Raw genomic sequence first — 22,494 nt, forward strand, 5'->3', positions numbered from 1 at the left:
TCATATGTTATCATGAAAGAAAACAAACAAGTGAAGACATCATTGTCAACCTCTCAATACTTTGTAACTCCCACTCTCCTCCCATGATAAAATATCATACGCGATACATGATTGGCATACAGATGAAGTGAAGGCACCAACATCAATGTATATACAAAATATAAGTAAAGCTTCATTTTTCTTATGTTTTTTTTTTATTAAAAAATAGAAGTTTTAGGTTTTCCTTTCCACACCCCAATGGATCATCTTGCACTCTCATCTGGGTGTACATACCTCACTTTGGAGACCATTGTAAGAAAACATACAAAACTCCACCAAAGACCTACTCGGATGCATCATCTTGATGTATACCCTGGCGTCTAAAGGGCTATATGCCAGTAGGGTATACAACCCCTGGTAAATCCTACACTAATCTCGAAATAGTTTATATAGAAGCCTGGTGATGGGCTATGTATCTGTCATCTAAAAACTGGCATAAGTTCCCACAGGCTCATCACCAGATTTTCACAGAGCTATGAGTTTTTTGGCCATGGCAACTCTCAAAAATTATAGAATCATAGATTTAGAGTTGGGAGGGGCCTTAAAGGTCTTTGAGCCCAACTTCTCTTCTTATAGATGAGAAAGTTTAAGTGGTTAAGCTCAGGGTCACATAGCCAGTAAGTATCTAAGACAGGACCCATTTCTTTCTGGTGCCAAGTCCAGTGGTCTCTATGACATGCTGCTTCTCAATAATCTACTAAATTAAAGACAGTTAGTGTGGGACTGAGTTAAAGAGAGTTGAGTTGTGATCTCCTGTCTATAGGAAGAATGCCCACACTAGTGAAATCACATCTTCACAAAGAATTGAAGTAATAGAAGTTTCTGTCCTTGAGGCTTGCAACAGGAGCTAAATGATGGGTACCCATGATAGATGTTATAGAAGTTCATAGGAGGAAACGTCTCTATGGATTCAGATGTTCAATAAAATCTTCATGGGGACAGTAGGGTCAACTGACCAAATGAGGTCATTTACATAAAAAGGGATTTCTAAGCTTTAAAATTCTATAGAAAAATGCCAGCTATTGGAGGATTTAATGCTGGGATTTCAAGGGTGGGCTTTATGCGCAGGAGAGAGAATGATTCATGTGGAGAATGAAAGCTTTGATCCAACACTGCATTGAATAACAATGTATATGGTACATTTAAGGGACAGTAAGTGATCATGTTTGGCTAGAGCAGAGAGAGTAAGAAGAGAAAAGTTTAGGAAGGTAGATTGGGACCATATTGTAGAAAGCCTTGAATGCCATGCAAAAGTCTAAACTTTTTTTCTGTAGGAAATGGGGAGCCGTTGAATGTTTTTGAGCCAAGGATTGACATGAAGGCTATATTTTGGAAAGAGTAACTTTGTAGTGGTACACAGGATGAATTGGATGTGCTGGACATAGGGAATGAGAATAGAAGCAGGGAAATTAATACTTGTCCAGGAAGCGGAAGGAAAAACAGTGGCCTGAGCTTTACTGATCTAATTGTAGGATCATACATCCAAAGCTGGAAGGAAAATTTAAAGGTCATCCAGTCCAACTGCCTTGTCATTTCACAGAAAAGGAAACTGAGACCCGGAGAAGATGAGGTCACAAAGGCAGCCGAGCTAGCTTTGGAACCTTGGTCAGTGTTCATTTGCTCACTCCTTTCTTTGATTATCTATTGTGGGTTTCTGGGTAACCCCACTGCTATTCTTCCAATACTGTATGCAACTCATCTCTACTTTTTAAACTTGATCTTAGGTGGGTTTCTCTCTCCTTTTCCCTTTTCCTTTCAAAACCTTTTTGATCAGATTTGTGAGATCCCACTCAAATACTTTAACAGTAGTTATTAAGAGTCCTCCAGCCCTAGCCAAAAGCTACAGTTTAAGCCATGACCCAGAAATCCAAAACTAAATTCTCAGACACCAACTTAACTAACTGTTAACCTCACAAATCTACCTGTCTTAGGAAGCACCTGCCTTCCATTGCCAATGGCTTGGTATCCTGGGCATTTGGCTAAATTGCCTAGGAATACTATCTGACCATGGTTGAAGGACATGAGTTAGCAGGGCCTAGCCTACTGAATGGTGGTACAGTGGATAGAGCGCCATACCTGGAGTCAGGAAGACTCACCTTCATGAGTTCAAATCTGATCTCAGACACTCACTAACTACATGACCCTGGGCAAGTCACTTAACCCTGTTAGTCTCAGTTTCCCCATCTGTAAAATGAGCTGGAGAAGGAAATGGCAAACCACTCCAGTTTCTTTGCCAAAAAAATAAAAACAACAGCAACCACCCCAATAGTTTGACACAACAGAAACGACTGAACGAGAACAACAAAAGCCTAGAGACAGTTAGTCGACAAGCAGTCCTGAGGCACCTACTATGTGCTAAGTGCTGGGGAGAGAAAGAAAAGCAAACTGCAGTTCTTGCCCTCAAGGAGCTCATAAACTAGTGGGGGAGACACTGGGCATATATAAGATATGTACAAAGTATGTGTAAGGTAATCTCAGAGGGAAAGACAGAAGTAAGTCAGAGGCCAGGACAGCAATCCTTCCAAGTGTCTGCTGTTAATCAAAGGGAAGCCCTAGATCCCAAGGCTAAAGAGTTTCCTATTTGTGAAGAGGCTGATTTCCTTCAGGTGGTGACTCATTCTAAAGGGGTCAGGCTGCAAACTGAGAGCCATTGTTGACAGGAAAAGGGGTCAGACTTTCCCTTCTTCAACCCTGCTCCCCGGGCACCCAGGCAGCAACACATACCAACAAATAACCAGGATGAGCTCTCCTGAACCTCATAAGAGACACGCCCCACCCTTACCCCGCCACCGAGCTGGACGAGTCACATGACAACGTGAGCCTGAAATCACCAGTTGGGTGGTGAGTCAACAGAGTACTCTGCTGGAGAAGGGCTCAGACGTGAGGGTGGTGGGGGCCTGCAGAGGAAGGAGACCTCCCCCTTCCTATGACAAACAGCCTAACTGAATACAAAAGACAAACACAAACGTTACAAATATATGAACGTCCCAGTGCCGCCTGCGACATCTAGAATGGGGTGTGTGTGTATGAGTGAGTGTAGATGGGTAGGTGTGAAGTAGTGAATGAAGAGATAAGAGCTGAGCAGTCTTTCTGGAGAAAGTATTTTTAGAACAATTTTAGGAAAAAAAAAAAGGGGGGGAGGCATCTCCAATCATCCTGATCTATATCTCACCACTGGACCCAGATGGCTCTGGAGGAGAAAGTGAGGCTGGGGATTTTGCACAGCCCTCCCTCACTCAAATCCAATTCACTTGCAAGTCAGGGCATCACCTGCCTGATGCCATGGTCCTCTTCAAGAATGAAGGACAAACAACAAGAAAAAATGAAGGAGGTAGGTTACAGGGTCCCCAATGAGCCATACCCTAGAATTTGAGGATAAAGTAAAAATATTCATCCTCGGCATTTGAAGCCAACGATAGCCAACACAAAATGGATGGGAGTAGAGTCAAAACATTACCTTGTGACCTTGGGCAAGTTCCTTAATTTCTATGGGCCTCAGTTTCCTCACCTGTAAATATGCAGATAACTATCCCCAAAAGTCCTGTCGTAAATTAGTTGTTTGAAACTGTAAGTGAATTGTCCCATTGAAACATTCTATAAATTGTGGTAAGGGTTAGCCAACAAAAGCCTACATAAAGCAGTAGTGTAGGATCATAGATTTAAAGCTGGAGAAAGTCAACAGCTTTATTTTACAAAAGAGGAAACTGAGGCAAGAGGGGTCAAGTGAAACTTGTCACAATACTGATGATAGCATAAGCCTGATCACATTACACAGCAGTGTTTTTATGGGAAAATGTTCTGACATCTGCTTTAGGATGCCAAGAACATACCTCTTCCCACCTCCCACACCCAGGCCATGGGATCCAGACTACTTCCTCTCTGTCCCATCCTTCTTATCTGCTAGCCAATGAGAGTGGAAACATCGCTGTCTCCAGGGTATATAGGTGGTGGTTGTTAGCCTGGTCTGGGAGTACTCCTACAGGAACCAGCTAGACTGGTAAGTAGAGGAGATGGGGTGTGTGCGGAGGAAAGGAGGTGGAGAAAGCATGGTTTGGTGAATGGAAAAGCTAACACAGGCTAGATGACTGTCTTCTACTCCCAGGTGTCTCAGTGGTTAGACTGCCAGGCCTGGCATCAGGAAGAGCTGAGTTCAAATCTGGCTTCAGACATTTACTAGCTATGTGACCCTGGGCAAGTCAGTTCACTACTGTCTGCCTTAGTTTTCTCACCTGTAAAAAAAGAGGAAATAATAGCATCTACCTCCCAGGGTTTTTGTGAGGATCAAAGGAGTTGCTAGCTGGAAAGCACTTAGCGCAGTTCTTGGTAAATAATAAGTGCTACATAAATGTTAGTTATTATTATAATTAATTATGATTCCCTCCCTTCCTCTCACCATTACCACTTGCTCCTGGTGGTAGGAGAGGGACAAGCTGCTGTTTGTCTCTAGTGGTAGCAGAACAGGTTTTTGCTTTCCTCCCCTTCCCTGCCCCCTTGTCTTCTTTTCACTAGATCAGAACCAGCTTTGATGATTGGCCCTGGTCAGAAGGTAAGAAGCTGGAGTGAGAGGCTGAGGGAGGAAGAAGGATATTGGTCAAAAGCTCCTACAGGGTCTGCCATGCCAAGAGGAAAGAAATGGGAAATCCCCAGGGGCAGGTAGCTGGAGGAAAATCATGGCCATTTTTATGGGGCAATCAAAAGCAAAGGGATTGCTTGTGGTTGTAATCACTTTGAGAGTAATCCAACAATCCAATTCTTTTATGTACAAAGCACTACTTTAGATAAGGAAGATGGGAGTAGGTAGGGTGGAGAGGGAGTGAATGCAAAGTTAAAAAAAAGAATACTGGTCCTTAACCCTCAAATGAGATTATATCTGCCAGGAAGGGATCTCAGATGAGTATAATTTAACATAGAAAAGGATGGGATAAAGACCCAAAGTGCACTAGAAAAATTGGAAATGGGAGAGAATGATTTCAGCTGAATGTAGAAAAGCAGAGGTGATACCTAAATTGAATTTCAAAGGAAGAGAGCAATTCTAAAAGCAAGAGAAAGAAATGAAATCCTCTAGGATCAAGTAAGATAATGTATATTTTTTAAAAATGCTTTGCAACCCTTACTTTATAAATGCTAGCTACTCTTCCAGGCATTGGGGTTATCTACTCCAATTTGGGGGGGGGCAGAAGGCAGCATGTCTAATTTAGGAAATGACTATTAGTTGGGTAAACCTGGAATATCTAGCGTGTGGAGAGTAATTTGAAAGATAGTGGTTTGAAGTCAGATTAGAAGGGTCTTCAAAAGCCAGTATGAGGAATTTGCATTTTATTCCAGAGGCAATAGGGGAATACTGCAGGTTTGTTATTATTATTTTGGCATCTCTGGGCAACAAGGACTGGAGAAGGGAAAAACTCGAGATAGCAAAGCCATTTGGGAGGCTAGATTAGGTGAAAGGTAATGGAGAGCCCTACGCTTTATTGCATCAACTCTCTTTTCTTGGTCTCCCACTTCCTCAATGACTTCTAGCATAGTCTAGTCAAAAGATATGTTTTCTGTAGCTGAGATCAGCTGCTCAGAACCTGTGTGACTGTAGGCAAATCCCATATAACTTTTCTGAGCTTTAGTCTCCTGATGTGTGAGATCATAAGGGGTTAGACTAAACTATGTAGTAAGTGGTTACTCTACGTCTGTCACCAAGCTTGGTAAGGCATGCAAATACAAAAAGTGCAACCGTCCAGGTCTCCAGAAGCTTAGATAAGAAGAGTCAGCACATACAGAAGGGGAGTCAGGAAGAAGGGGTGTTTTGGTCAGGGAAGTCACAGGGGCGGTATGGAGTCACAAGATAATCGATAATAGTAATAATAATAATCAACACACAGTAATAATAGTAATAGCTAACACTTCTATAGCACTTACTATGTGGCAGGCACTGTGTTAAGTACTTTATAAATATTAACTCATTTGATCCTTACAACTGGAAGATAGGTGCTACTGTTAGCCCCATTTTACTGAAACAAAGGCATTCTTTGTGGCTCCCATTCCTTCTCTGGCTCATTGAACAGATGAGGAAACTGAGGCAAACAGGGTGGAGTCACTTGCCCAGGATGACCCAGCTAGTAACTGCCTGAAGCCAGATTTGAACTCATGAAGGTGAGTCTCCCTAATTTCAAGGCCAGTGCTGTATCCACTGTGCCACAGGTCTTCCTGTTCCAGGCCCAGCACTCTGTACACTATGGCACCATCTAACTACATAGTAGCCGCTTCATAAATGCTTATTTTCTTGCCCTTCTTCCCATCTCCTCCTTACATTGAGCTCTGGGCAGCTGCCTTCCTTGACTGCCCCTAGTCCCAGCCTTCATCATATCAATGTCATCATTCTGGCATTAGTCAGTATCTTGTAAAGATTGTAATGATGAATCAGTCCCCAAGAGTTTAATTTCCCCTGAAAGAATTAATAAAATGCAGCTTCTGATCATGGGAAGCTGAGGACCAGGTACTGGGCCACACGGATTCTACTGAGGTGTAGAGATCCCTGAAGAGCCTGCCTGCAGCCATAGTTTGTTTTGGCCTTAGCTTCAGGTTACGGTAGAGAAGGAGAGAGCTGTGGAAAGGGAGGGGTGGCATTCCAAGCTGGGGGACTGGCCTGGGTAAAGTATTAGGAGGTAGGAAGAGCAAGCCCTGTCTAAGGGAGACAAGAAGCCAGCTTGTCCATTTCTAACTCTGTAATCATGGACAAATCATTTCCCTTTTTGAAACCTTGTTTTCTTCTGCTATAAAACAAAGATAATGATCCTTTCACCGCCTCCTTTACAAGAAAATACCTTATAAATCTTTTTTTGTTGTTTTCTCCAGACCTGTGATCTCATTGACCCAGGAAATTCCCTTTCCCAATGCCGATTTGCAATGAGCTTGCAATTTATCATCTTAGAAAGTTCCCTGGGGCGATGAAAGCTTCAGCGACTTCCCAGAGCAATCTGATCTATTTATCAGAGGTGGGACTGGAACCCAGATCTTCCTGACCTTGAAGCTGGCTTTCTAGCTCCCCACTGCCAATACTGCCTCTCACTTTATAGATCTTAATGCACACACATATATACATGAGTTATGAATAATCTCTCTGCCTCCAGACTCTCCCCTTTCTATCCATCCTGCACACACCTACCACATTAACCTTCCTGAAGTACAATTCTGACCATATCCCATTTGTGCTCACATACCTCCTACTGCCTCTAGGAAACTTCGCATTTGCGTTATTATTGTTCAGTCATTTCTGTTGTATCCGACTCTTCGTGATCCCATCTGGGGCCTTCTTGGCAAAGATACTGGAGTGATTTTCCATTCCTTCTCCAGCTTATTTGACAGATGAGGAAACTAAGGCAAACAGGGTTAAGTGACTTGCCCAGAGTCACACAGCTAGTGATAGTCTAAGGCTGGATATAAACTCAGGATTTCCTGGCTCTGGGTCCAGAGCTCTACCTGCTAGATGCCTAATTTCATATTCTTTCTTCCATGTCTCCAACTATTCCCCTCATTTGGAATCTCCTTGCCTCAACCTCTCCACTTTACTGAATTTTACCCACCTTTCAAAATCTCCCGGAAATCTCATCACCTCCTTGAAGATTCTCTGAACATCCTAGCCTTCGGTGATCTCTTCTTCTTCTGAACTCCTATGGCACTGATCATGCTCCCTCATTTTTTTTATCAGAGTATAAGCTCCCTGAGGACAGGGACTGTTTTATTTTTTATATCTGTATCCCTGGTATTTAGAACAGTGCCTGACAGCTGTTAGGTAGTGCAGTGGATAGAGTGCTGGGCTTGAAGTCAGGAAGACCTGAGTTCAAATGCAGCTTAGATTCTTACTAGTTGTGAAACCCTGGGTAAACCACTTAATTTCATATGCTTCAGCAAAATGGAGATAATAGTAGTACCTATCAACCAAAGATGTTGGGAGGATCAAATGAGATAAAGCACTTAGCTCAATACCTGACACATAGTAGGTACTATATAAAGGATAGCTATTATCAGTTCATTCATGCATTCATTAATTCATTGGGCACTTAACATATATGGCCTTGAACTATTAGTTGTCTTTTTCTATACACATGCTTCATCTTCCCATCTAGCCTACAGGTTCTTTGAGGTCAATTACTGTCTTTGTATCCTCAACAGTAGGAAGCACACACGCACAGTGCCTTCTATATACCAGGGACTCCAAAAATGTCAGCTGATCAAACAAGCAAGTCCTGTTATCCCTTCCACATCTCAACTTTCCCCGTTGTGGTTTCGATATATTGCAAGTTGGCATAAGAAATTAAATGGGAATTTTGGGGGAGTTTTGCAAAAGCCACAAACAACACTTGAGGGCCAGCAGATGACACGGAAAAAGTTTAGAGACTCAGAATGCATAAAATATATGTATACTACTGTATAATATCAACATATTTTATCTTTTAGTACCATAATAACTCAGACTTCTTCTCTGGTATGAAGAAAGGGCCAAAATATTATGGGGGGGGGAGCCACACCCATAATTCCCACCATGTGGAAGGTATAACTGTATCAGTGTGCGTCCTGGATGCTACAGGACATTATAGAGGAAAGGTAAGGCTTAGGGAGAGCCCATATCACCCATATATGACACAAACAATTTTTAGAAAAGAGAAGCTAAAGCAATCTTGGACTGCATGGAGAGAGAAATAAAATGTCCAGGACTAAGCAGGTGATAGGTCCCATTGTACCCTGCCCTGATAAAACCACACCTGAAGGATTGTGTTCAGTTCTGGACATGACATTTTAGGAAGGACATTGATTAGCCAGAGTGTCCAGAAAACTAGAATGGTGAAGGGCCTTGAAATCAGGTCACATAAGGATGAATTGAAGGAAGGGGGGGGGTTGTTGGGCCTCCCTTCCCCCCCTCCCCCCCCAGGTGTTTAGTTTGAAGGAGAGAAGGCTCAGGGGCACCCAATAAATGTTTTCAAGTATCTGAAGGAAGCAGGATTGGGTATAATCTATTTGGCCCCAAAGAGCGGAGCTAGGAACAGGAGCAGTGGGTGAAAGGTTCAGATTTAGATATCCCATTAAGAGAATCTTCCCCTCCATTAGAGCTGGACAAAAGTGGAATGGAATCCCCCAGGAAAGAATGGTTTCTTTCTTACCAGAGGTCTTCAAGCAAAAGTTAGAGGGCCCTTTGTTGGGTTTGCTGTAGAAAGACTCTTGTCCAGCTATAGTTGGACTGATTTGCCTCTGAGTTCTGAGGTACCTTCCAATTCTGAGAGTCCCGTGAAAATTATGACAGAGTAGTCCCTGCTAGGCTGCAAAGTGCGTCAGTCAATAAGCATTTATTAAGTACCTGCTATATACCAAGCATTGTGTTAAGTGCCGGGATACAAAGAAAGGAAAAAAGCAGCTCACATCTAATGGGAGAGACAATAAGAAAACAGCTGTACACCAAGCTAAATTGGAGATAATCAACAGAGGGAAGGCACTAGCATTGAGGGGGATTTGGGAAAGGCTTCTTGTAGAAGGTAGGATTTTAGCTGGGACTTGTAGGAAGCTGGGGAAAGTAGGAGGTGGAGATGAGGAGGACGCAGGGGACAGCCAGCGAAAATGCCCGAAATTAGGAGCCTTCCAATATGGGCCATTGATGGATTATCCATGAATGTTGCTTACGAACACGTGTGCCTGCACACATACGTGTACATACACACAACCCAGATAATAGATACATTGAAACAAAAAAAAAGTGACAAGTGACTACACATATAGATACACACATGCATATACATACACAGTGAAATGTGCTACAGATACATGTGTATACCTACACATACACGTATGTATATATAGCACGCATACATAGATATGTATATGTGCATGCACACATGGTATGTATTTTTGTGCACATATACCCATGCGTGTGGGCATACATAGGAATAGCTGCTTCCCAAGTAAGGCTTAGGGAACTCAAAGGCTAAAGAGACAGTAGAAGGTCAGCTTAGAAGTTACCCCATCCGGACCGTGATGTTTGACTAATGAGGTGCCTCTAAAAGGCCGGTACCAATGTTCGATTTCCATTCTCAGCGCCTTCTAGAGCGTCGTGCCCTCTAAACCATACAGCACTATATCTCCACAAGTGAAGAAAACACTCTAATCATCATAATAGCAATAGCTAGCGTGTGTGTAGTACCTGCTATGGGCCGGGCATAGTGCCGAGTGCTTTACAACTGTCGTCTCCTTTGATCCTCACCACAGCCCTAGGAGGTAGGTGCTATTATTATCCCCATTTTACAGAGGAGGAAACTGAGGCAAACAGAGGTTAAGGGACTTGCCCAGGGTCACACAGCTCATACATGTCAGAGGCTACCTAGAGTTGACTTCAGGTCTCCGTGACTCCAGGCCCAGCTCTCTATCCACTGCACCATCTTACAACCCATAAAGGAGAATTCTAAAGAGGAAAAGGACAAAAAGTTATTCAGTACTCATCCAGCAGGTATTACTGAATACCTAGTATATCATTCATTCAACATTTAGCAAGCATTTATTAAGCACCGTTACTTACCAGACACAGTGCTAGGTGTCAGCAGATATAAAGACAAAACTAAATGGCCCTTGCACTTAAGTAGCTCACTTTCTTTCTTTCTATCTTTTTTTTTTTTTGGCAAGGCAATTGGGGTTAAGTGATTTGCCCAGGGTCACACAGCTGCTAAGTGTCTATGTCAAGTGTCTGGTCTAAGAGTGGATTTGAACTCAGGTCCTTCTGACTTCATAGCTGGTGGTTATCTACTGCGCCACCTAGCTGCCACAATAGCTTACTTTTTAGGGGCAGCTAGGCAGTGCCATGGATAGAGCACAGGGCTCAGAGTCAGGAGGGCCTGAGAGCAAAACAGTCTCAGACACTTACTACTCTGTGTGACCTTGGGCAAGTGACTTAACCCTGTTTGCCTCAGTTTCCTCATCTGTAAAATGGGCTGGAGAAAGAAATGGCAAACTACTCCAGTATCTTTGCTAATTAAGCCCCAAAAGGGGTCATGAAGGGTCAGACATGACTGAACAACAATTATGTACCAGGCACAATGCTAGGTGCTAGGGAAAGGCAACACGTCCACAGAGAAATAAATCCAGAAAGTAATTTGAGGGGAGAAGAGTAGAGGTACTCCCAAAAGGGGGAGGAGGGGTAAGAATAATCCTTATGTAAGAGTCAGTACTTGAGCTAAGTCTTGAAGGAAGCTACAAAATTTAAGAGGTGGCGGGAAGGAGGGATCAGAGACAACCTCTGCAAAAACATGGAAGGGGATGATGGGATGCTGTGTATGGCGAACAGCAGTAACCATACAGTGGGGTGCAATATGACTGAAAGAAGTTGGAATATCCCACGTGGAAAATGCCATTCTAGGAAAAATTGGGAGCAATTGAGATGATTAATACCCTGTCCTTGGTTAACCAGGTTGATAACACATGCACACGTATGACTCTGATGTAAGGGAATGTGTTGGGACTTCCACAGCACAAATGATTCAAGCCCCAGTCCAGGGATAGGATCAAGAAGGCTAATAAGTTGGACTTCAAGGGGATACTAATGATGATGCAGTCTCTTTCATTTTACAAAGAAAGTAATTGATGCTTGGAGAGATGTAGTCACTTGCCAAGCTAATTCATTGTAGAGGTAGGACTAGAACGCAGCTTTCTTCTTGCCATTATAGACCTTCCAAACTGGGCTCCCAGAGACCTCATCCTGAGGGCTGGAGGAGCTAAGCAATCCAGTTTTGGAATTCCCACCTTGGTTCTCCTGGTTGGTGAGGGCCAACATATGCAGCTGATCCAGACTGACCATGGACCTTGACTTCTGCTCTGATTCCACATACATAGCACCACTCCCCTCACTCCTCCCCCTTCTATCTTTCATTCTGGGATAAGTCATCAAGTCAAACCATTGCTTCTGAAAAGAGCATGCCAATGGAGTGTCCTATTGCTTCCCTCACTTCCTATGACTTCTCACACCAAAACACCTTCCTCTGGCCACCACTACCCTGGATGTGCCTCCTTGCAATGAAAATGTACACCCTTTGAAGGCCAAGACTATCTCAACTTTTTATTTGTCTCCCCAGTGCTCAGCACAGACATTGGCACCTCGTAGGTACTTAAATAAATGACTTTCCATCCTGCATTTGTTAATTTATCCACAAGCATCATATAATGGAAAGAACATTAGAGGTGTGATCAGAGGACCTGAGTTCAAATACTGGCTTTGCTACTAACAAATAGTATGGGACCTTAGGCAAGTCATTACTCCCTCTGGGCTTCCATTTTGTCCTTTATAAAAGGAGGGGGTTGGACTAGATCTAGTTCCTAAGAGCCCTTCCATTGCTAAATCTTATGAAAGTCTGCTCCCCTACCCCTAGCCTCCTGTTGCTCCTCTTCCTATTTACGTGACCCTTCCTCACCCTTCAGAATGAGCCTTCACTACTTCTAAGTCTTCAAGAAGCAGCACTTGACCGAGCATGTGACTTCTGCATCTGACAGTCCACTCCAGCCCGGAAGTGGTCACTTAGATCAAAAAGGTCAGCTTGCAACTGGAGGAAGGAAATGGGGACTTGCCAAGGGGCAGGAAGGGCCCCATTAGTGAAGGCTGACCCCTTCTCCCCCTTTTCAGCCCCCCATCAGGAGCTGCTGGGAATTTCCCAATTCCTAGGCACTTCCTGAAGGGCCTTATTAATCCTGGTCCTCTAAGGACGGTGGAGCTGTGAGGGGATTTTTACACAGCCCAGGAATTTGGAATGTCTCCCTATGCTTTCCTTTTCCAGATTCCTTTATCCTCAACATGCCCACTTCCTTCCTCCACCTCCTGCTAATACAACCCAGGTGGAATCTCTCCTCACTGCTGGGGTGACAAAGAGGAAGTTGCCCGAGTTTGCCCAGGACAGCACAGTTTGGAGACGCTGTCCCTTCCATCTTCTTTCCACTGGTTCATGACTCAGGAGCTGAGGACAAAAGCCAGGCCTGGCAGCTGCCAGAGCCCCACGGCTCCAAAACAATGAGACCACAATTCACAGCTTTGTGAGAGGAGAGAGGCAGCAGGCAGAGAAAGGCAGGGCTGGCCAGATGTAGTTTTCACTAGTCCATCTCAGAGGATATACAAACACATTCCCCAGCCCCTTCCCAATGAGCTATTTCCAGCTTTGCCTCATTCTGCTTAACGTTGCCTTCTATCACCTCCCTCCTATAGGCCTTTGGGGGGATGATGGTGGGGAAGAAGAGCGTTGGTTAGCCAGCTGGCCCTCAGGAAGCCCAGTCAAGAGGGAAGAATGCTCTGCTGTAGAGTTGAGTGGGTAGATCTGGCGCCTCTGGGATGCACATGGCCTAGGGCCCAGACGCTGGTCACTACTTGCTAACTGTGACTGCCTGACTGTATCTGAGAGGCCTCTAGTTCTGGCTGTTTTCTAACAGGTCCCCCCACCTGCTACTTACTAGGAATATAGTCATAGAGTCTGTGGTTTGGAAGGGACCTCTGAAGCCATGCAGTCCAAGTGGGACCCAGAGAAGAATCCCTCTAGAATATACTCAACAAGGGTGACATCCAGCCTTAGCTTGAAGACTTCCAGTGAAGGAGAGTCTCACTCAGATAGCTGGAAGCTCTAAAACCTCCTGCTCAGCCCAGCAGGGCCTAACAGTTCCATGACAAGAGAGATCATTGGAGAACATGCCCAAGGGCGAGTGTGATGACATCACCAGAAGATGGCAGTAATTTTGCAGCCTGAAGATATGAGTTGCCCCCTCCATGCATATGCCTGGGATACATATATTCCTTTTATCTTTGTCCCTACACATAAGTTCTTTATTGTTTTTTTGTTTTGTTTTGTTTGTTTTTTTTAGAGAGGCGACTGGGGTTAAGTGACTTGCCCAGGGTCACACAGCTAGTAAGTGTTAAGTGTCTGAGGCTGGATTTGAACTCAGGTCCTCCTGACTCCAAGGCCAGAGCTCTATTCATTGTGCCACCTAGCTTCCCCCACATAAGTTCATTAACCACACATTTTCCCTTGACCACCTGTATTCCCTACACGTGCCCACTCTTCCCGTGGCTGAAGGGGAAGGTTCCATTGCTACTTTCCTTCCTATGCTAAGTTATTAAATGCCTTTCCTGTCAACCAATTATATCCTTTCACTGAATAGTAAAAGTAAACATATTACAGGGGGTTATGAGTTACATTTTATGAAAAGGTATGAATTCACATTTGAGTAAGGGTGTTGCCCCATACGTCCTAGCTATAATTTCTGAATTTGCACTTTTCCCTTGTTAAGTAATGCCTGTGAAAAGCATAGAGAGTATCCCTCAGGCATCAACAACGAGTTAGCAAGCTCCTATTAAGCACTAATTAGGATGTGCTTGGAACATACATACAGGCAGAAAGAAATATGGTTCCTGCCCTCAGGAAGTTTACACTGTAATTGGGGAAGATACTGCATGAAGAGCTGGGGGAGGAGAAGGTACTCAAGCTGGGGTGTGGTAGAGTCAAGAGCCAAACCCAAGAAGAATGAAGACATGGCTAGCCTGCCTTTCCTCAAAAGAAAAAGAGACAAAGAAGGGAAAGGAAAATATGGTTTTTAGACTTAAGTCCTTGACAGATGAGGGGAGGAAGAGAGGACATGCTTCTACCAGGTAATCTTTTGAAACTGGCTACTTTCATCACATGATTTCTATACTCAAAAACCTTCTGGCCTCAACTTTGCAAAAAGCAGAAGCCAGCAGCAACCTTTCAAAGATAGGGCTCTTCACTATTTTGCTCAGAACTGACCATATCATTACAGCCCATTAAAATTGAACCTTTTGACCCATATTCCATAGGTTTCTGACCAAACACATCAATTTCACATTCAAGGTCAAATCTATAATCAAATAAAAATCTGGTCCTAACCTACCTTTCCAAACATCTCCCACTACACAAATGTTTGAGTCCAACCAAGCTAGTATAGATGCCTAATTTTAGTAAAACTGAAAATATTAAGAGAGAGAATATGTTTTTTCAAAGTCCTTTATAGACTCCTGGGAAGGACAAAAGGGAGAAAGGCCCTTCATTAATTTAATTTAATTCTAATCTCATTTCACTTCTTTGCCTCCCTACTCACTGGAATCATTCTGCTAAGAGCCACCCTTCTGTTTTGAGAAAGGATTAAAGAAGCAATGGAAGGGAGAGAAGGTCCCTTTGTTTTAATTTTAGGGTGGGCCAGCATGAGTATAGGGTAATGACTTGATTACTCAATAAATTCTGGAATTTTAACCCAGACTATTTTCTGATATCTTTTCCTTGTTCAAGATTCCTATGTTACCCAAAATTGTCTTGGGGCAGAGCATCATGTTGGAGGACATGAAGAATTATACCATTTGGGGAAGTCTCGCCAGGCTAGAAATTATTTGGATATAGATTCATGTTAAATAAAATTGTTTCTGGCAGACTTGAGCCTAAATTGCAGAGTATGGGATCAGTACTAATGACTTGTTTTCCAACACCAGTCTTCTCACTGTCTATCCAGCACCATAACATGGCTGTCACCATCTCTACTCCGAAAGACTGTTCATGCTCTTCTCCCTGCCTAGAATGACTTTCTTTGCTGCTTTCCATTTAACCAAAAAATTACTCATCTATTGGTCCAGGTCAAGGCCTACTACCTCTCCAAGAAGCCAGACAGAATATCTCCCAGCCTACAAACATCTCTCTCTCCTCTGAATTCCTTATAGGATTGTTGACCAGGTCCTATGCTGGAAACTTAAGAGATCTCAGAAAAACTGGAGAGCCTTTCTAGCTCTCACATTTTCTGGTTCTACGGTTCAAGATCACTTAATCCAATTCCCTTATTTTACAAGTGAATAAACTGAGGTTCGTGAAAGTTATTTTTTAATCATATTACTTTGTATTCCTATTTAGGGAACAGATAGAGTGCTGAGCCTGGAGTCAGGAAGACGAGTCTTCCTGAGTTCAAATCTGGTCTCAGACTAAATACTAGTTTGATGATCCTGGGCAAATCACTGAATCTCGTTGGCCTCAGTTTCTTTAACTGTCAAATGAGCTGAAGAAGGAAATGGCAAGCCACTCCAGTATCTTTGCCAAGAAAACCCCAAATGGAGTCATCGAGAGAGCGGATGAAACGACTGATTGACAGCAACTACTATTTAGTAATTTATTTGGAGGCAGAAAATCTGAGTCTAAATCTGGGCCTGTGTGATTTTTGGATGACTCCCTTACCTTTTCTGGCCCTCAGGTTTCCTCATTTGTAAAAATAGAGTTTTCAACTAGATGGCCTCTGAAATCTCTTTTAGCTTTAAAATGCAACTTCTTCTGTATTATCCATAGGGCTTGGCACAATTCTGAACACTAAATACATTTAATCACTAAATTAAAAATTGAGTCGAAAGCTTACTCATACATCCATGAGAAAAATATAAGATTGGAAACAGAAAGCTATAGCCAGGGCCACTGAATTCTGAGCTATTTCCAAAAGTATTGGGGAGATTCCTGAATGTGGCAAAATGAAAGTCATGCTTTAGGAAAATTTCTTGGAAAAATTAAATTTTGAAAGAGGGATGGGCCTCTTCATGGAAAGTGGAGTTGGGGAAGTTCTAAGTATGGAGAATGGCCAATGTGAAGATTCAATAACAGGAATCTCTTAACTCTTCCATCTTGCTATGAAAAACTTCATTGAATGTCAGTTTCCGTTCCTTTCCTCTAAATAAATTCATTAGCTTTTCTTGAATCTCCTCTCACAGCTGTTTCTTGCCCACGTATCACCCTTCCCCACATCATATTTGTGTGAGGGTTAAAATTGTCTAGCCTATAATAAAAGAGAGGGCTCTGAGCCAATGACATTTTGTGAAAGGGTCTGTTGTCCCCTTTAATGAAGTGGACCTCAGAGCTTCCTCATAATCCCCCTTCTTCCAGTACCTTGTTTTTGTAGGGTTTCCAAATATGCAAAAGAGGCACGGTGAAGTACAGAATCTCACTGGTTGATAGACCTCACTCTTGTGTGCCAAAAATGACATATTAGCAGGTGGGGTCACAGGTTAGGAGAAGCATAGGGCATCTCTACTAAGTGGTCACAAAATGATCATCTGCTCATGTTGGACAAGGCAGAATGGTCTGGAGCAGCAGTGGGGAACCTGTGGCCTTCTAGATCCTTAAGTGTGGACTTTTGACTGAACCCAAATTTTACAGAACAAATCCTTTCAATAAAAGGATTTTATTACCTCCAGACTTTGGATGTTAAAAAAAAAAATAAATTGGGGAACTTTCCAAAGCATCGAGGCATCCCACCCATGCTGAGTTTGGACATGGAATTTGAGTAAAACAGGATGGAGATATCTTTGTCAGAATTCTCGTGGTTGCACAAGTGAGCTTCATAACTTGGTGAGAAAGTAGGGAACATTAAATTAAAGTTTGAGGCCAGCTATAAGAACCTATCATCCCTATATGATCAGTACTGATTGGAATAGAGTAGGGGTCCAAATGAACTACTTCTCACATTCATTGACACTGGTACATCGTTGGTTAGTTAATAAATAAAGTAAAAGTGAAATTTAAAAAACAAATAAATATATATGGAGGGTACTAGGGAGGGAACAGTGTGCTAGTGTATCGGGTACAAAATGTTAAGCACCATCCCTGCCCTCAGGGAGCTTATGCTGTCATGGTTCACATTCCCCTAAGGAGCCCCCCTATTTGCTACTACCAGGTTTGTAATATTCAAGGGCTAATCATCATTCTCCATTTGAGGGCTCATGAATCCTCATATTCAACTAATCTCCTCTGACCTGGTCAGAATAATTCATGTGATATGATTTAGCAAAGCATTTACTTTAAAAGAATACAAGGTAAATAACAATTTAAATCCAGGGCTCCCCATCTCCATTTCCCAAAGCTCATTATACGTGTCTGGAAAGGAGAAGAAAAGGGGAAACTGGTCTCCGCTCCTGTTTAGAAAGCCTAGCCTCATCCTGCTGCATCCCAGACCCAGCAGGTGCTGTATCCATCAGGTCAGTCTCAGCAGGATACTAGCAGAAGGCTTGCAGCCACTAAGATGCAATTTCAATATGAGCATGGCCAGGCCTGTGTCCAGACCCATGCCCATTTCAGATAAGTAATAAAAACTCACCATTTAACTGCTGAGTGTGGAATATTGTACTAAGCACTTAAGGGACATAAAAGACATGATCTCTACACTTTCAGGGTAGTGGACAAGATGAATGACAGGAATCAGTGAAAACATATAATTACACAATTAGGGAGATGGTGGATTGAAGTTTATGTAGCTGATTCTCTAGCTCAAGAATGAATAAAAACGATAGTGATAATAATAATAGCAAGCATTTAGACAGCATTTTAAGATCTGCAAAGTCCTTTAATTTATTTGATTCTCACAATAGCCTTGGAGGTAGGTGCTATTATTATCCCTCTTTTATATGGAGAAGAAACTGAGGCAGGCAGAGGTTAAGTGATTTGCCCAGAGTCATATGGCTATAGCAAGTGTCAGGCATGATCTGAACTCAGGTCTTCCTGACGCAAAGTGCTATATCCACTGCACCACCTGACTGCGTCAATCAAATCCACTAGAAAGTCTTATTTTAAAATCCATCTATAATCTGGACCTAACCATCCATCTAACCTTACTTCCCACTGCTTACCAACTGCCAGCTGGTATTCTATTCAGGCTAGATAGTAAACAACAGGTATTTACTAAGTGCTTACCATATATCAGCCATCATGTTCAGTGTGAGAGATACAAAGATAGCAAAAAAAAAACCAACTAATGTCAAGGAGCACAACGGTGGAGACAATTTTGTACAAACAAGACATATGTTGGACAAATTACAGATAATTAACAGAGGGAAGACACTAACATTAAGAGAGACCCAGAAAGACTTCTTAGGGAAGGTACCATTTTATCCAGGACCCGAAGGAAGTCAGCTAAGTCATGAGATGGAGATGACAAAGGAGAAAATTCCAGGCACAAGGGATGCATTTTTTGTCGTTGTTCAATTGTGTTTGATTCTTCTTGACCCCATTTGGGGTTTTCTCGACAAAGATACTGGAGTAGTTTGCCATTTCCTTCTCTGGCTCATTTTACAGATGAGGAAACTGAGGCAAATGGTTAAGTGACTTACCCAGGGTCACACAACTGGGAAGTGTCTGAGGATTTGAACTCAGGAAGATGAGTCTTCCTGACTTCAGGCATGGTGCTCTATGCGCTATGGCACCACCTAGCTCTTGCGAGATGGAGTATCTAGTCTCAGCAACAGCAAGGAAGCCACTGTCAGTGAATGGATGGGTGACTGGAAGGAGGGTAAGTTGTAAGGAGACTAGAAATGTAGGGAAAGGCTAGCAATTAAAAAGGAAGGAAAAGTCAAAAGAAGGTAGAAGAACCTCCTAAAATGTCACAGGTTCTAGTGGAAAGAGCACTGACTCTTGAGTCAGAGGAGCTGGGTTCAAGTCTTCCCTCTTGTGCTTTCCATCTGTGTGACTTTCAACAAGTCACTTAACTTCCTAGGCCTTCCATTTTCTCATCTACAAAAAAGAGAGGATTGTAGTAGGGGGCCTCTGAGGACCCTTCTTGTTTTAGGTCTGTGCATTCTCTTCTCCCTATTTGTTCTCACCCCTAATGCTGCGTCTTCTCCTCACCCTTCTGCCCATCCCCTATCATACCCACTAAACTCCAGGTCAAATCCTATCATACATCTCCCCCATGAAGTTTCTCCTGCTAGCTTATGCCGATCTTTCCCTCCCTTCTCAGAATTCTTATACTGCAAAACTTGACCCTTTTTTCTCTTTTTAAATGAATTTTCTTCAAGAATTTATTTTCTCTGCCTCCTACCTCCCCAACACACACTTAAAGAGGAAGGGGAAGGGGAAGGGAAGAATAACAAAGCCCTTGTAACAAATATGCACAGCAAAGCCTATGCAAACAAAACATGGGGGCAGCCAGGTGGTGCAGTGGATAGAGAGCACAGACTGGAGTCAGGAAGACTCATCTTCTTGAGTTCAAATCTGGCCTCAGACACTCACTAGCTGTACGACCCTGGGCGAGTCGCTTCACCCTATTTGCCTCAGTTTCCTCATTTGTAAAATGAGCTGGAGAAGGAAATGTCAAACCACTCCAGTATCTTTGCTAAGAAAACCCCAAATAGGGTCATGAAGATTCAGATACAACTGAAAAACAACATCAAGGAAAATATATTCCTATATTTACCACATCCAAAAACGTATGTCTCATCCTGCACCTTAAGTCCATCCACTCTTCCATCAGGGAGCAGCCAGCATGTTATATCCTTAGTCCTATGGAATCGTGGTTGATCAAAGTTCTTAACCTTCCAAAGCTGTTCATTTTGCAGTGTTATTTTATATAGTATGCTTACTACATTTTTCTGGTTCTGCTCACTTCACTCTGCATCAGCTCGTACAGTCTTCCAAGGTTTCTCTGAAACAATTCCTTGTGCCGTGACTTTCAGCACATTAGTGTTCCATTTAGGGCTCAGGCAGATACAAATACCCAGTGAAGTAGAATCATGGCTGGGGAATTAGAAAGAACCTTAGAGATCACCTAGTCTAGCACCCTTATTTTACAAATGAGGACGAGACCCAGGAAAGTAGAACAACTTCCACAAGGCCACACAAGCAGCAAGACACAGCCCCGACCATCATGGAGCTTACAGCCTGGTAGGTAAGGGTTTGTGATTCACACACAAATAACTGTAATGTAAAATAATGTGTAAGTGCATGAGAAGTGCAAATGAGGAGCTCTGTAAGATCTGAAAGGGGCAAGGCCATTTCCTTACAGGGAAGGCTTCCTGGAAAAGGTGACATTCAAGTTAGACTTTAAAGTTTGGGTAAGAATTCAACAGGTAGAAAGGAAGGTCATTGCAGCTACAGGAAACAACATGGCCAAAGGCACAGGGTGGGAAAATGAGGGGCATGTACATGCTATAGAGTAAGTTGGTCCAGTTGGGATATAATGTAGAGCACAAGGAAATAAGTAGTAGAAGATGAGATTGGGCAAGCCAGATTGTGACTCCCTAGTTAATAGGGAGCCAATGAAAGTTTTTAACCAGAGTAACATTGGTCAGTCAGTAGACAAACTTTTTTTTTTGAGCGCCTGCTATGTGCCATGCCCTATGTGCAGGAGTTACAAAGAAAGATGAAAGACGGTCCCTATTCTTCAGGAGCTCACAGACTAATGGGGGAGATCTATGAACAACTATGCATAGAGGGGAAGGCATGAGCCCCTAGGGGAACCAGGAAAGCCCTCTTGCAGTAGGTTGGATTAAAATTTACATGACCAGCTCTAGGTAGGATTGTAGCTGTTGTTGTTAAGTCTAGACCAGTGATTTTATCCGTTTGGGAAAACCCAAGTGAGGTGATTCCTTCTGCCCATGCATATTGGCAATGAGTTTGTCCCTTCTAGTTTTAATTGCCTGGGGGATTAGAGATGGAGTGGCTAGCTCATGTTTGTACTGCTCATAGGTCAAAAGCACATGCACAGATAATCCTATCCTATCACAGGGTCAAAGATTTAGTGCTGCAAGGGATCTTAGAGATCAGTGAGTACAACTCCTTCATTTTAGGGAGGAGGAAACTGAGGCACAGAGAGTATCTTGCCTGAGATCCAAAGCTAGTACATATTTGAGACAGTATTTAAGTGCTGGTGAACTGGTGAGCCCAGTGCCCTATCTACTACCCCAAGCTGTCTTCCTGAGAAATCTTGTAAGAGTCTGAGGAATGGGTTGGGGAGGGGGAAGGAGAATGAAGATGGGAAGACCTGTTAGGAGATGGTTGTAATAATCCAGACAGGTGATAATGAGAACCAGAATTGGGTGGCACCATTCTAGATAGAGCGGAGGGGATAATAGGAGAAATATTGCATAGCTAGACTCACAGAGAGGCTCATGGACTGAGCCAGGTAGATGGACTTGGAGTCAGCATTGCTCGAGTTCAGATCTTACAAGCTGTGTAACTCTGAATAAGTCATTATACTGCTGTCTGCCTTGGCTTCCACATCTGTAAAAGAGGGACAGTAATAGCACCTCCTTCCCAGGATTGCTGTGAGAATCAAACAGATAAATACTTATAAAGTACTTAGCACATAGTAGGCACTTAACAAATAAATGCTTGTTTCCTTCCTTTCTAGAACTGAAAAGGATCTTAGAGATCATCTATTCTAACTCCTTCATTTTACAGATAAAGAAACTGAGGTCAAGAAAACCATCAGTCTCTGGTGGTTGAATGTATTTGAGAGGTGAGGCAGAGAAAGGGAAGATAATGCCGAAGTTTTGAATAGGGGAGGCTTAGGGAAGGGTGTCATAGATCCATTGGTCATTAGAGCTTAGTGATCTACCAGTGCAACTTCCTCATTTTTTGGAGGAGGAAACTGAGGTCCCAAAAGGGGAAATCACTTGCCTAAACACTCCAACACAGCTAGTTATTGGCA

At 43.0% G+C, this 22,494-nt stretch overlaps 1 long non-coding RNA gene across 2 annotated transcripts in view; it reads right to left on the bottom strand.

Annotated features, from left to right (window-relative positions):
* The window catches only part of LOC110218489 (uncharacterized), a 56,917-nt gene that overhangs the window by 19,580 nt on the left and 14,843 nt on the right, over window positions 1–22,494 (bottom strand). The window lies entirely within an intron of this gene.

The sequence above is a fragment of the Phascolarctos cinereus genome, unplaced genomic scaffold (assembly GCF_003287225.1).
Source record: "Phascolarctos cinereus isolate Bilbo 61053 unplaced genomic scaffold, phaCin_HiC Scaffold_5;HRSCAF=322, whole genome shotgun sequence".
Lineage (NCBI taxonomy): Eukaryota > Metazoa > Chordata > Mammalia > Diprotodontia > Phascolarctidae > Phascolarctos > Phascolarctos cinereus.